This window comes from Lepidochelys olivacea (genome assembly GCF_965140295.1).
Source record: "Lepidochelys olivacea isolate rLepOli2 genome assembly, chromosome: 5".
In the NCBI taxonomy this organism is placed as follows: Eukaryota; Metazoa; Chordata; order Testudines; family Cheloniidae; genus Lepidochelys; species Lepidochelys olivacea.
The window spans coordinates 28099076-28115602 of NC_140415.1; the positions used below are offsets into that span (position 1 = coordinate 28099076).

General features: G+C 40.4%; 1 protein-coding gene across 2 annotated transcripts in view; it reads right to left on the reverse strand.

Moving 5' to 3' along the window:
* RICTOR (RPTOR independent companion of MTOR complex 2) overlaps positions 1 to 16527 on the reverse strand; it is a 189763-nt gene that overhangs the window by 129400 nt on the left and 43836 nt on the right. The window lies entirely within an intron of this gene.

Here is a 16527-nt window from a genome sequence, read left to right on the forward strand (position 1 = left end):
TTTAAGCGCTAATCCACTTGTCAGGGGTGGAGTAAGGAAATCGATTTTAAGAGCCCTTTAAGTCGAAATAAAGGGCTTCATTGTGTGGACGGGTGCAGGTTTACATCGATTTAACGCTGCTAAATTCGACCTAAAGTCATAGTGTAGACCAGGGCTAATAAACATTTTTCTATCACTAACGCTTAGTGAACTTCATTAATATAAGTTACAATAAAATGTAAAAATCAATAAAGATTATACATACAAATAAATGCCTCTGCACAACAAGCATTCTTGATGGCAGTTTCACCAAGACCAAAGACCACACAGGTTTGGGGAATAAGCTATCATTTTACCCTCTACAGATGGTTCTGTCTCATCAAGGTTGAAACACTGGCATGAAAATGTAGACTATTACACTGACTCGTCATGTATCTTAGTGGTTTCTCAAACTTTTGTTCACAGAACATTTGTCCTTTTTGGTCCAGAGAACAGCATAAGAACCCAGGCGTAGGGAACTCGGAAGTTGCTAGGAGGAGGTCTCTCTTCATGAGTGATCAAAATGATCCCTTCTGGCCTTGGGATCTGAAAGTGATGGTAAGCCACTCCTGAATCTCTTAGGGTATGTCTAAACTTCCAAAATAAAAACAAAGCCACATGCACACATGGCAGAGCATCTCAAAGCCCATGTCAACTGACTTGGCTTTGCAGGGCTCACACTATGAAACTAAAAATAGTGATGTAGACATTCCTGCTCGGGCTGTGGATGGGTTAGGTTCTGTAGCCTGCTATGTGCAGACTAGAATCAGGTCAGAATAGAATTGTTATGGTCCCTTCTGGCCTTAAAAAAAAAAAATCTATGACTCTGTACTGCTATATTAAGCCCCGTGGTGTGAGCCCTGCAAGCCCAAACTCAGTTGACCCAGGTTCTGAGACCCTGCTGTGTTGTTTTTTTTTTTTTTTTTTTTTTAAAAAACACACAGTGTAGACATACTCATAGAGGGTTTAAGATTACAAGTCCTCTTAATTTGGCACCTTTCACTAATGCTAGTTTACATATTCCAAAAGCCCACAAAATAATACTGTAGAAATTCAGTCCTTCACAAATTAACACAGCTGTTCTCCAGTTATGGTCCACAGAACACTGGTGATCCATGAAGCACTTGCTGATCACGAGGTTGTGGTTCCTCTATGTTTGCTGATGCTAAATTGTGTAAAAATCAGTTAAAAATACATTAGTTTTCTAATATTACTTTTTCATGCAAGCAATTACTACAGTTGCCACACGTGTTATGGAATCAAATGAGGAGGGAAGTGCTCAACACAATCACAAATGGGAGGGGCAGAGGGTCCACAAGATTCTCAGTATTAAAGCCCATATATCTATAAATATAAAAAACATTTGGTAACTTTTGTATATCTGTACTCCTATTGTATATAATGGAGAAGAGGTTGCAATTTAATCTGAAAGTTTTATTAGTAAACAAAACCCTCTTAATTACATTAAGTTTTAGAACAAATCTCCAATCTATTAATTTGCCAATTTCTTCTCATTTCACCTTCATATGCCTTAAGTACATCAATCTATTTGTACAGAATGCTAAACTCTTGTTAAGAATAGATACACTGATCAGAAGGACTTTTGACCTCCACGTTTAACAATCAACATGCACTTCATTTCATATATCTATAAGTTCAAACATGGCTAGAATACAAAACTGTCCTCTACATTCCAATATTTGGCTTAGATACTCATGTAGTTTACTAAAATGGAAATGGGCTAGCATACCTTTTAAATTCCTGGAATTAATACAAGCATACCAAGAGAATTAGTTTGTAAGTTTTAACATTAATACACTTTTGCTGCCTGTCACTCATTCGTATTTACTGGCTATAATTCAGTTCTGAAATTCACATATTACAATACAACAGAAAATCAAAAAGAAAAATAGAACAGATTCCTGGAATGGTTAATTTAATATTAGCACAAAAATGTTACGCTAGGCCACACAGTGGCTTTTTATCCCACATATTTCAATGAAGATCTTTTCGTGCTTATTGTCACCCATGAGTTGTTCATGTTACTGGGATGAGTCATAGCAATTCTAGCACCATAGAAGCATGACTTAGAAACAGCAGCTCAAAACAGCAAACCCACAGAAGGTCCACAGCATATACAAAATTGAATATAGTCTATTAACTGTAATGAATAGGTAATACATTAGTGAGATACAGAATAACATAGAATTAAATAATAATGAAAGGCCTTGTGACATGCCCTAAAGATGGCAACAGAATCTAGATCTGAACTAGTCTACTCCGAAAAAAGAAAAGGAGTACTTGTGGCACCTTAGAGACTAACGAATTTATTTGAGCATAAGCTTTCGTGAGCTACAGCTCATTTCATTGGATGTATTCCGCAGCTCACTTCATCGGATGCATTCGAAATGCATCTGATGAAATGAGCTGTAGCTCACGAAAGCTTATGCTCAAATAAATTTGTTAGCTTCTAAGGTGCCACAAGTACTCCTTTTCTTTCTGCGAATATAGACTAACACAGCTGCTACTCTGAAATCTATTCTGAAAGTTTGTTACACAGCTGACTCTCTTTGACAGAACGTCATTGTGGGCTCTTTCATGTTTCATCATAGCCTTTCTGAACCACCTTGTATCACAGTAATGTAGCTGTCATGGTGGGTCACGCAATCAGTCGATGAATGCAAGTGTTAACACAACAACTTGAAAAGGCAATGGCAGCAGACTAGAAGCCAATGCAAGGACCAAAGGCACAGCCTATACTGTTGAGCTGTCAGGTTACTATGTATTGCATGAACTGAAGGTTCTGCCTTACACTTCCCCATTCTGCCCTTGCTACAGTGAATTTCAGCAAATATATGGACCATTGTGGCTGGATTCTCATCTAGCAGGAAGGGGCAAAGTTTCTAGTAAATTGGAAGGCAACAATATGAAAGGGAAGGTGAAAACAGCTTTGACAACATTTCACCAAAAAGAGCCCCCACAACTTTCCTGAATTGCTTACGATCTCTTTTCATTCTCTTCTAGAACAAAATGTTGCAGTCAAAGTAATTTCTGCTCCTATTTCTTTCTACTCTCTCACGCCGTTCATTCACCTAATCCACATGCCTTCTTCCTTTTCCACCCCAAAGCCTGCAACAGCTTTCCTTGTGCAATCAGACCTCTCCACATTAAAATCCCCCCTGTGAACATGCTTCTATAAAGCCTTAAGATGATGTTCACTGCTCTACTTTAACACATCCAACTGCTACTGGCACAGCACATATAAATTTTCATCTGAACTAGTTCACAACATCCTTAGTACAAGGAGCATGTCATCTTTACATATAAAATTCCGAAGTTAGTACTCAAAATTAGTAGTAATTATGATCTTTACAGAACAGAAGAAATGCACGGAACAAGAAAAATGAAGTGTCTTTTCTGTTACACAAGCCTAGTGAACTGCTTCATGAAAAAGTCAGTTTAATTTTTGCCACCATCATGTGCTCTTATGAAGAAATTTTTTTTCAAGCCTATTAGTAGCATTTTAATTATAATAGCAAAAATTCATAGAGCCTGCAAAAATTAATTCTTCATACCTGCAAACTCTCATTCCCAAGAGAACTGGACTTGTAACTCTTATTATAAGCAATCTGAAAAAAGTCAGAGCCAATATTCTAAATAGCTATTAGACAAATATATTTAACTGCAGCACATGAGTCTTTTTAAATTAAAATAAAATCCTCAGATTTGGCAAAAATATTACCCCACTTTTACCAAACCTATATTTGGTAAAACTGAACCAAGGGATCTTTGTTCATGCAGAAGTCAGATAAATTAATTTGGACTTTTCCTGCCAGAACTCATGTCTGATGTTATGATTTCTAGCCATTCTGGGACATTTGAATGTGTTAGCTTCAGATTTATTTTCTTTTAAAAGGATTGGTTTTGAACAGAATTTATTGCACAAAATAGGTCTACTTTTTTTTTTTTTTTTAATGTATGTATTTACATTCCAGGAATTTTCAAACAAAATCCTTTAGGATTTTATTGGTCTGGAGTAGATATACTCATTACTTTATCTACTGAAGTGATGTCAGAAGGTAGGCACGATTGTGACACATGTACATGCTTAAGAGATCATATCACCAGTTCCCTCTGCCCTCACCTTAAAAGGAGCTTTTAACTCTTAGGATATAGTCCTCACTAAATAATGGCATTTCAACCATCAAATCAGCGAGTGTTAACATAGAAAACGTATCTATAAATAGGATAATTTTGAAAATGTTACATTTTTTCATGACATACTTAATTTTACCTAATGCTGATGACTAGCAACCCACAAACACATGAATGCTTATATACTGCTGGCCCTCTGACTGAACATTTGCTTGCTTTTCCATTATTAAGGCTACAATTCTGTCACAGAGGTTGCGGAAGTCACGGAATCTGTGACTTCCAAAGATCTCCGTGACTTCAGCACCGGCGGCTGGGCGCTGCAGGGTCCTGTTGCCTCCCGCACCGGCAGGGCACTGTGAGGCACCCCTGCTGCCTGAAGCAGCAGGCCCCCAAGCTCTGAGCCTCCATGGGCAGCAGAGGTACCCCAGAGCCCACCGGCTGCAGCAGCAGCAGGGGGACCTCCGCAAGCCCCCAGCTGCCACTGAGGGGGACCCCACACAGCTCCCCACTGCAGCAGCAGCAGGGGGGATCCCTGCAGCTCCCCATTGCCAGGGAGGGAGTAGGGGGACCCTGCAACTTCCCACCATCATGCGGGCTCAGGGGACTCTGGAGCTCTGAACCCGCAGAGATGATGGGAGCCCCAGAGCTCCCAGCCACCCTACAGCTGCCCAGCCCATTCCCATTTTATCATGGATATTTTTAGTAAAAGTCAGGGACAGGTCACAGGCTTCCATGAATTTTTCTTTATTGCTCGTGACCAGTCCCTGACTTTTACTAAAAATATCCATGACAAAAATCTTAGCCTTACCCTAAAGGGGACCCACCCATCTTTGATCCCTTCTGTGATCACAGAAGGTCTGTAAGGTTCCCAACTTCTTGCTGGCTAATATTGAAACCATGTTAAACTTTTTTACGAATTTCCTTGGGTTTTTCCCCATCCCAATGGTATTTGGGAAGGAAATGACAAGTGGTTTATATACCAGCATTTGCTCTACTTTTACAATTGTAATCAGTGGAAAATATCCACTGGATTCCAAGTATATAATTCAGAAGCCATTTATAGAAGCCTAAATTATAAAAAATTATTAAATTTACTCACATGAACTTTTTCACCTCATATTTGCCTACTGTGAGGTTTCTTGCCCGTTTCAAGCCTAAGAGTAGAATATAAATAATGAACAGCAAAAAAATCTTTCACAGGATATTATAAAAACCTCTTTCCAAGAGACAGAGGTTTATTTAAAAAACAAAAATTTAAAAAAACCATTTATTTCCACTTGCATTTCCTATCAAACCACTCACTAAGGAAAATCACCTATCCAGCTTACAAACATTACAATCTAGATCAATCTAATACCATAACTCCAAAACATAACACTCAAACACACTCAGACTCCTTAGGTCCGTAACAAACTCCTTTTCAATACCAGCATACAACCACCAACAGCTCATACATCTTTTAATTCCTCAAAAAACACAGAGATGTAAAATCTTATCTCTGTCATCAGCAAGATTAAGAAACATGCTTGTGTTAGAAAAATCTATAACGTATTTATCAAGAAAGAAATATAAAAGGTCAGAGTTAAGTTGTGCAAGACATTTTTTTTGAGGATTTGGAGGGTACATCTTCAGTGAAATCTGCCTACAAGTCTAACCTTTCCCTTTCCCATTTTACTCTCCTTTGTGCCTCCATTACTACTAATATTGGGGGATGGGCAGCCTTGCAGGCAAATTTGCCTAACACGCACAGCTTGTGTCTCCTAGCCCACTCCCTCCAACCTTTTTCCAACTCTTATGGCATGTCTACACTTAAAACGCTACAGCAGTGCAGCTGTGCCATTTCAATGTACACACTACCTATGGTGATGGGAGGAACTCTCCCATCGGCGTAGGTAATCCACCTCTCTGAGAGCTTGTCTACACTGGCAAGTTTTGTCACCAAAAACTGACTTTTGGCAACAAAACAGCAAGACCATACACACTACAATGGGACTTTTGTCGTGAAAAACGCCCAGTTTTGGCGACAAAAAACTTCCACCCCTATGAGAGACTTTAGTCTTTCCCCCTTCCTTTATTGTCAACAAAGAGCCAGTGTAGACACTGCTGATTGTTTTATCGACAGAACTGGCTTCCGCCAGTATCCCACAATGCCTATCCTGATTGCTTTGCTCAGTGTTTTGATCTCTGCTGCCCTGCAGACATGCGCCCCTCCCCTTTCAAAGCTCTGAGAAGTATCTGTGTGCTGCTCCATTTCCAAATCATTGGAATGCTCCTGTTCTGCCCTGCACTAGGAACAGACTGCTGCTGCAAGGGGAGGGGGACAGACTGCTGTGCTGCTTTGCCATTCCTCAGCATGGAGAGCTCACAGAACTACTCATGATGCTGCTCTCAGCAGCTGAGGGGGCTGTGGGAGAACTCTGAGAAGAAAGGCATCTAGGACAATACCATGTCTCTATCAATAGCCTGCAGTTGGAATGATAGCCTGGCGTAAAACTGAAGAAGGGAACAGGGATGGCTTGGGAGTGGAGTAGAGATGTTTATGAGAGAAGTGGTGCTGTGGAGCTGGGAAAGTTGAGCAGTAGCATCATGAAAAGAAGTGGTTGACAACGGAAGTACACGATGGCCACTGGGACATCTGTGAGCTCTTGATCACTAAGGCTTTGTCTACACTGGAAACTGAATGACAGTTCAGGTTGCTTGGAGGTATCTCGTGTACTTCCAGAAAGTCAAGTTCAGCAAAACTCAAAACTTCTAAAAGCAAGAAATACAGAATTGAGGTAAAGGTCAATGCAACCTTAATTTTGACTTCCTTGAGCTATAGGAATAATCTCCGTGCACTTCAGCTGCACTCACTGTATAAGGTGTAGCTGTGTTGAATGATGCAGGAATTAGATGGGTTTCAGAGTAACAGCCGTGTTAGTCTGTATTCGCAAAAGCTTATGCTCAGATAAATTGGTTAGTCTCTAAGGTTCCACAAGTACTCCTTTTCTTTTTAGGAATTAGATGGAGCAACTCTGCAGAGTTCTGATTGTTATACAAGGTGATGGGGGGGGATATGACTCCACCCCTCACCTCACCCCTATGCATGATTAAAGGAAAGAGGTGCACAGGTACTTTCAAAGATCTAGTGTGCCTCCTTTCAGCACCGTGTTGCGTAGGTTGCATTAGTAGCAGGGCTTCTTCTTGCAATGGGGCTTCCCAACAGTTAGTTACAATGGAAGTGTGGACTATGGGCTTAATGAAAAGTAAATGAAATTTAGCAATAAGTGGTATTGCGTGCATAAGGTGAAGGGGTTGCAAAATTTAAACAGATGTGAGGGTTTTTTCTGAGTAAGGCTAAGCACTTGAGTGTTGAGCAGGTAGAGGCAGCTCCTGTTCAGTACAGCACAAAGGCAGAGTGCAGGTATGTGCGTTATGGGCATACTGGGCCATCTTTCAAACAGAGCAGAGTTAAGATTTTGTGGAACTGCACTTTAGCTCTATTTCATAGTTTTCAGCCTTTAAGATTTGCTGAACTCAACTTCCTGGAAGAGCATGAGATAACACAGAGTTAATGTTGTCCATTGGTAATCAAGTATGTCAGTGAATTTCCTTCTTTTGTCAATTGGTTCCCGCAAAGAGTGCCATATACAGCTGGGGTAAATGCCCAGGAACTGAGACAATTTTGGATGGGGACAGGAGAAGGGTGTTGGTAGAATGTGTCAATCTTAAAAATAAATAGTTGCCCCTCCCCACCTCCAGGGGGCTTTATCTCAGAAATCCCTTGGTAAAATGACCCCAAATGCGGACCACCAATCCTACCCTGCATACCACATTTCACGATATTCTGAGAAGCCATGTGGATTTCAGAGCACTTAGAAGAGTCTAAGCTTTAAAACAGAAAGTTGATTTTAACCTTTAACTGGAGATCTGCTATAATCACAGAATCGTAGAACTGGAAGGGACCTCAAGAAGTCATCTAGTCCAGTCCCCTGCACTCAAGGCAGGACTAAGTTATCATCTAGACCATCCCAGACAGGTGTCTGCCTAACCTGCTCTTAAAAATCTCCAATGACAGAGAGTCTACAACCTTCCTAGACAATTTATTCCAGTGCTTAACCACCCTGACAGTTAGGAAGCTTTTCCTAGTGTCCAACCTAAACAACCGCTGCTGCAATTTAAGTCCATTGCTTCTTATCCTATCCTCAGAAGTTGAGAACAATTTTTTTCCCTGCTTCTTGTAACAATCTTTTAAGTACTTGAAAACTATTTTCCACATTTAATTCTCCACATTAAACAAACCCACTTTAAAAAAAAACAAAACAAAAAAACACTTTCCTCCATCACCATGTTTTTTAGACCTTTAATAATTTTTATTGCTCTTCTCTGGACTTTCTTCAATTTGTCCACATCTTTCCTGAAATGTGGTTCCCAGAACTGGACACAATATGTCACTAGATGCCTACTAAACTCAGAGCAGAGCGGAAGAATTACTTCTCGCATCTTGCTTATAACACTCCTGCTAACGCATCCCAGAATGATGTCTGCTTGTTTTTGCAACAATGTTACACTGTTGACTCATATTTAGCTTTTGATCCACTAGGATCCCTGGATCCTTTTCCACAGTACTCCTTCCTGGGCAGTCATTTCCCATATTGTACGTGTGCAACTGATTTTTCCTTCCTAAGTGGAGTACTTTGTATTTGTCCTTATTGAATTTCATCCTATTTATTTCAGACCATTTCTCCAATTTGTCCAGATCATTTTCAATTGTAATCCTATGCCTCAAAGTACTCGTAATCTCTCCCAGTTTGGTATCACTTGCAAACTTTATAAGAGTACTCTCTTTGCCATTATCTAAATCATTAAGATATTGAACATAAGTGGACCCACAACTGATCCCTGCAGGACCCCACTTGATATGCCTTTCCAGCTGGACTGTGAACCACAGCTAACTACTCTCTAGGAATAGTTTTCCAACCACTTATGCACCCCACCTAACACTAGCTTCATCTAGGTTTTATTTCCCTTGTTTGTTTATGAGAAGACCATGTGAGACAGTATCAAAAAGCCTTACTATAGTCAAGACATACCACATCTACCACTTTCCCCCCTCCCTATCCACAAGGCTTGTTGCCCCGTCAGAGAAAGCTATTATTTTTGGGGAACATGATTTGTAATGAAGACTTGTGCCAAACAGGATTTTTTTCCCCGTTTAATTTTAAAATTTTAACAGAATTCTGTGATCAAAGCACCATGATAATGCAGAGTGAGTGAGTGTAGTTTTGATTTGCAGTAACTGTGGTGGTTTAAGCTAAAAGATGCTAAACACACATTCAAAAACACCCTTTCGGGGCTAAAGTTCAAAACAGATTGATTTAATTGTTTTTCCTAGAAGAGTTATTAAACTATTTTATTCAAAATGTTTCAGAAAATTCAGTTGTCCTCTCAACAGTACTTGTGGTAAACTAACACTGGAATCACGACTAATTTCATAATATTGACACACTATGGATCAAATGACTGATTGTCCTGCACACTTACACATGGCTTTAGCATCCAGCCAATCAAATAAGAAAATGTGCCAAATTTCTCAACTGTGAGGGTGACTCATTAGAACAAACCACAAATAGAATGGTCAGAATCTGAATCTCTTGGATGTCTTAAAATCAAGACTGAATACCTTCCTGGAATAAATGTTTTAGCCAAACTCAAGTTATGGGGCTCAATATAGGGTAACTGGGTGAAATGTAAGGCTTGGGATATAGAGGCCACACTAGATGATATAATGGCCTTAAACTTTATGAATCTATGAATTATCAGTTGCCTAAAGAAATAAGGATCTCCCGTGAAGAAGAATATGAAAACATACTTTGGCTACAGAATTAAGCATGTAAATACTTTGTTTGTGCTTTGTTAGATCCATTTGGGATATCCTCATGAGGATGACATGACCTTTCATAGTATAATCCACAAGTATTTATTACTCCTGGGGGCATTCTGTGCCTAAAAAATTCTGCACACAATATTTTAAAATTCTGCAAATTTTATTTGTCAACATACTATATAATCGTGCCAGTTTCAATTATTTTGGTAATTTATTTCAAAATACCTGTCAGCAAGTATGTCTGTAACAATACAGAGACACACAAAAATTACCCCAGGAGAAGAGAGTTAAAGAAACCCCTATGACAACCCAGTTCCTATTTCTCTGTCCCCTTTCTCCCCTCCCTGAGCCAAGCTGTGGGGCCCCCCTCAGCCAATAGCTTTTCAGGTCCTTCTAAATACATCTTTATTTTGTGCTACGCCGATTATATGAATTGGCTGCACTTCTGTACAGTGTGCCAAGTACATACTTACATAAGATTTAGTTCTGCAAACATGCACAAAGTTTCATAATTTAAAATAATTTTTAAGCTCCTTTGGAGAAGTTACTTCATATAATGGATTCCAAATTATGTTTACTCGTGAAAATACATCTTATTTTCCTTAGCATGGAAGTGTCAAACTAGCTTATGAAAATCAAGCTCACTTGCTTCTGCTTCATGTACTGCCTCTAACCAACAGAAAATGTTCTTAATGTAGAATCATTATGAGGAGGAATGATGGCTGTAAGTTGAAGGAAACCAAAAAGTCTCTTAGGGGTAAATCCATAGATACATTCTAGAGTAGAAGCAACTTTTTAACCCGAAAGCTGTGTAAAGATACAAGACCGTGTGCTCTTCAATTTAGACACACTTTGATCTAAACAAGAACCCCTCCCCCCTCCAAAAAAAAAAAAGAAAGAAAGAAAGAAACATTAACCTAAGATGCCAACAGCACTCTGGACTCACTTTAAAATGTTCCAATTTTTCCACAAAGCAAAGAGACTTTCCAAATCTGGCAGTCCACTTTTGAATATAAAAAAACGTTTCTAGAGGAAAACTTAGAAGCAGTTACTGGATCAGCAACTACTGATCTAATCACTACTACTTACTGCTAGCTACTAATTACTGAAACAAACGGTTGTATTTAGACTAGGTTTCTACATTCTTGGCTTAAGGTCATATGTATAAAACATAGTATCTATCTTTTAGGACGGGATGGGCAAACTTTTTGGCCCGAGGGCCACATCGGCATAGCGAAACTGTATGGAGGTCCGGGTAGGGAAGACTGTGCCTCCCCAAACAGCCTGGCCCCCGCCCCCATCCAACCCCCCTGTTCCCCATCCCCTGACACCCCCCCCCCCAGAACCTCCGCCCCATCCAACCTTTCCCTGCTCCCTGACTGCCACAACCCCTATCCACACCCCCACCCATAACTGCCCCCCTGGAACCCCACCCCCTATCCAACCGCCTGCTCCCTGTCCCCTGACTGCCCTCAGGACCCCCGCCCCACCACCACCACCGCATTACCATGCTGCTCAGAGCAGCAGGAGCTCGCAGCCCCGCTGCCCAGCAGAAGTGCGCTTCCCGGTAGGAGAGGTGGGCCAGAGTGCTGGTGGCACAGCACACTGAGGCTGAGGGGGAGGGGCCAGGGACTAACCTCCCCAGCCGGGAGCTCAGGGGCCAGGCAGGACGGTCAGCCGTAGTTTGCCCACCTCTGTTTTAGGAGATATGTTGAATGTTGTACTATTGACGCAGCAGAAGTAAATGCAATACGTTCTAGAGCATAGGACATAATTTAGGGAAAGCAAACAGAGGGAAGACAAGATGGTGGGAGCACTTCCATTTACATTAGTTTACTTAAATAAAGAATCCAATTGTATCTGAAATCCCTGCTTAAATTAAAAACCCATTTAAATCCTGACTCCCTACTTGTATCAAATTCTACCACTGCTTCATAGAGAGCTCATATTCAATTAGTCATATGTACTCCTGTCTCTTTCTGAAATACAGCTGAACAGAGGAGAAATTTAACCAAAAAGTAACTGTTTGATGGCATACACAAGGAAACTGTAAAAGGAATATATAAACAGAAGCAAACAGGAAAAAATATTGATTCCCTGTTTTGGAAATAAAGGTAAGCCTCATCTCATCCTATTCACTGACTCTTTGAACATAAAATGGTCAATGTGACCAGAAGTCGCCTGTTCCAGGAAGAGATAATGAAGTATTAAAATAGAAAATCATTTTTACTGTACATCTAAAATATACCACATTTACTCCTTCATTTTTCCTTATTAAAGAAAAATGAAAAATAAAACCAGAAGATAGGAAAGCATAATGAATTTAAGAGTAAACATCTCTAAATATTCTGGGACCAACAATAACACCGCCTATAAGTAAGAAACTGGCAGATGGTATCTGTGTCAGTATGTTTCCTAGGGCCACATAACTGAGGCTCTGCCTAGGGTTCTAAATTCTTGGCTTGTTACTCAGCTCCGTCAGTCATATGCTGCAGACAGTGTCAAGTGTGGGAATCTATAAGATTCACCTTAGCAGTAAACTATTTCTTCAAACTATTCCACATATACACTCATATCTACAAAAAATGAAAAAACATATTAGATAAGTCAAAACTGGTTTTTAAAGAGGAAAAGTATGCACTTTGTAAAAGTCAGTCTTAGGAATACCAAACTGACACAAAAACAGAAATATTTAGACTATTTGCAGTGGGTTGGAATTCTATAATCACTTTAAAAACTCTAATCTTTTGCAAGACACTGAAAACCTGAGTACCTAACCCCGATTATGTCATTCATCTTATTTCAAAGTTTCAAGACATTGTTGCTAGCTTGATTCAAAACAATATGATATTTTCAATAAATATACAATATACTCTGCAAAGAGCTAGATATTTGATATATATTTGTCAAGGGAAAAAAAGATCTGTTTGTCAGTGTACAAAACTGTGTTAGAAGTTGGTCTACTCATAGTTCTGCCACTAATCGGTCTTTCCTAATCTTCCTAGCCACTAGATTTTCACAGAATTCTGAACTAGGTGAAAGGAAACTGCCTCTGTTCTCCAGGCCTCTGGATGATAGTGTCTTCGGATGCACAGATAACAGTATATTTGGATGCTTCATTCCTCAAAATTTGAGACCATAATTATTGTTAGGTGTGGTAACCACAGTATCAAAGAAGATGAAAGACTGCACGACATGGCTACAAAGTATTGGTCCTCAACTGCAATTCTCAAGAACCATAGTTGGCATGGGAATTGGGATGTGAAGATAACACAGTGGAGTCGCATCTTACGCAGGGGTTAGGTTCTAAAGTCAGCGCGTAAGGTGAACATCGCGTTATAGTCAAAATTACCCTTGAAAATCCCTTAAATCGCCCATAAAGTACAGTATACTGTACATGGTTGTGTATACAACCCTGTACAGTAATGTATAATGTATACAGTAAAGAGTACATATGCAAACTATAATTTTACAGTATTGTATTTTTAATTACAGGGGGTCGTCAAGGTTTGATGTCGATCCAGGAGACAGATGACAGAGCTTGGGTGATGGAGAGCGAGTCGTAGATGAAGTGGTTGGCTCTGGTTCAGCTTGAGAAGTTGATTGCGTAGGCTCATCTACTGCTGGTTGTTTTTCCTTGAAAAAACATGGTGATTGGCATCTGTCGCTGTTGTCTCTTGAGGTGCTCAAACATTTATTGATACGGTCTCAAATCATCCGTAATACGATGTGTGATTTTGAGGCTTCGTTCCATAGAGGGATCGTATTCAGAAATTAAATCATTCAAGTGTTTCGCTGCTTGGAACACTTCAGCAAATTTATGAAGATTCCAACTTGCTGGCTCTTCCTGTTAGTCGTCATCATCTTAGTCTTCTATAGACCAGTGCTACTCAAAGCGGTGGTCTGCAAGCCATCGGCTGCCGGTCTGCGCGCATATTGAAAAAAAAAATTGCCAGTCCCCCACATCAGATAACTTGAGAAGCATTGCTGTAGACGATTTCATCAGTTCCTCTAACTCTTCATTAGTCAATGTTTCTCTATGGCTCTCAATTAATTCTTTAATTTCTTCCCCAAGGATGTCGACAAAGCCATCACCACCCACTTGCCTGGCCACCTGAACAATGCGTTTCACTTCTTTGTCAATGGTCAGGAAACCCTTAAAATCATTCATGCATTCTTTCCATAGGTTTCACCAACATGTATTGACTGTTTCAGGCTTGATTGCATCCATTGCCTGTTTAATATAAGTGATACAATCGGCAATGTTGCAGGACTTCCAACACTCCATCACATAAAGATTGGGATCAGCATCCATAGCGCTACGTATCCGTGAGAACATAAGCCTTGCGTACATGGCCTTGAAACAGCGAATCACGTCTTGGTCGAGAGGTTGGAGGAGATATCGGGGGGGGGGGGGGGGAAGACTACTTCAACATCGTTATGCGCAAACCAGAGTGCCGCAGGGTGGCCAGGAGCACTGTCTACGATCAGCAACACTTTAAAGTCAAATCCTCTCTCTTCAAGGTACCGCTTGACCTCCGGAATTAAACATTTGTGGAACCAATCCAGAAATAATGCTGCCATCACCCAAGCCTTTTTATTTGATTGCCAGAACACAGGCAGGAGATTTCTCTTCTTGCCTTTTAGGGCACGGGGATTTGCAGCCCTGTAGAGCAAGCCCGGCTTTATTAAATGCCCAGCCACATTGCCACAAAACAACACAGACACATGGTCTTTAACTGCTTTGAAGCCAGGGGCTTGTCTTTCTGATTTTAAAGTGTAAGTGTGGTTGGGCTTTTTTCCCCCCAGAAGAGCCCAGTCTCGTCAGCATTAAAAACTTGTTCCGGAAGATAGCCCTTTTCTTTTATGATTTTCTTTAATTGTTCGGGGTAGGCTTTTGCTGCCTCTTCATTGGCAGATGCAGCTTCACCAGTAGTCTGCACGTTTCTGAGGTTGAAGTGGTTCCTAAAACTGTTAAGCGAACCTTAGCTGGCTTTGAATTCCTTCTCATCAGAAGGCTGTCCCTCTTTGGCGGGAGCTTTGAACAGCGCATAGAGGCTAAGAGCCTTCTCTTCCAACATGTTGCCATCGATAGGCACGGGTTTACGGTTCACGTCTTTCAGCCATAAGTTTAATGCCTTTTCAGTCTTCACTAAAGTCTTATCACGCACCTGGCTCGTCACGGTAGCAGTTATTGGAGCACTCGATACCACGGCTTGACTAATTTCTCTCTCTCGAATCTTGATGGCACAGATGCTAAATTCATTGCAGCCATATTTATGCGCCACATTGGAGACCGACATACCATCTCTCAATAAGTCCAACACAGCCAGTTTTTCCTGCAGTGTTGGAACAGACCGCTGTTTTTTCGGTTGAGCACCAGATGAAGTAGTTGACTTGCATTTAGGGGCCATGTTGTATGAAAAATACATACAGTATCTTTGAACACTAGAATCCCACTCAGCGCGGCGAGATGCTTGCACTATGAGAGGCACACGAGAACTGAGACCGAATGAGGGAATAGCAGATTCCCCTCTCCCATCTCACGCTCACTCCGAGGCATATGCTCATTGAATGGAAAGGTGGGTGGACGCGCCCGCACTATTTACAGATATCTTGGTTTTGTTTTTTTTTGCCGAGCACATATAGCTGAATTCACATAAGTTAAATGTGCGCATGATGCGACTCACCTGTAGCTCTAAAGGAAGCCAAGCTATATCCTGATGAGTATCAGGATCGTTAGTGTCTCTATGGGAAATCTCACTTTCATGTCAAAGTTAAACAAAATTTAAAATAAGCCTATGAAACTGAGGTAAGGCTTCTTATCTGCCTGTAAAACTCTATGCATACTTTAAAATATTAAACATGAAATGGCCCTGCTCCCATTTGTGTGCAAAAGACTATGATACTCAGACATCTAGGTATTATACATTATCATTTTTGCAAATGCTTTTTAGGACATAAGGAATAGACTGAGGCAGTTAACAGCATAATATAAATGACATAATTGGCCCATAGAACAGATTTATATTTGAAAGATCAGGACTGGTCACAAGTCCCACTCTTTTTTGATACTTGAAAAAAAATTTAAAGTAGAAATCTATGCTTTTTTTCAGATAGGGACAGTAATGATGGATCCAATGTCTATCAGGGTGTGCATCACTAACATTTGTAATTAGATGGGAGAAAAAGAAAGTTTAAAAAATTTAATTTTTCATTTAGAAGTGAAGTTGGGGCCTGGCCTTCAATCACAAAATATTAGGGTTGGAAGAGACCTCAGGAGGTCATCTAGTCCAATCCCCTGCTTAAAGCAGGAACACCACTAACTAAATTATCCCAGCCAAGGCTTTGTCAACCTAAGCCTTAAAACCTCTAAGGATGGAGATTCCACTACCTCCCTAAGTAACCCATTCCAGTGCTTCACCACCCTCCTGGAGAAATAGTGTTTCCTAATATCCAGATCTCCCCCACTGCAACTTGAGACCATT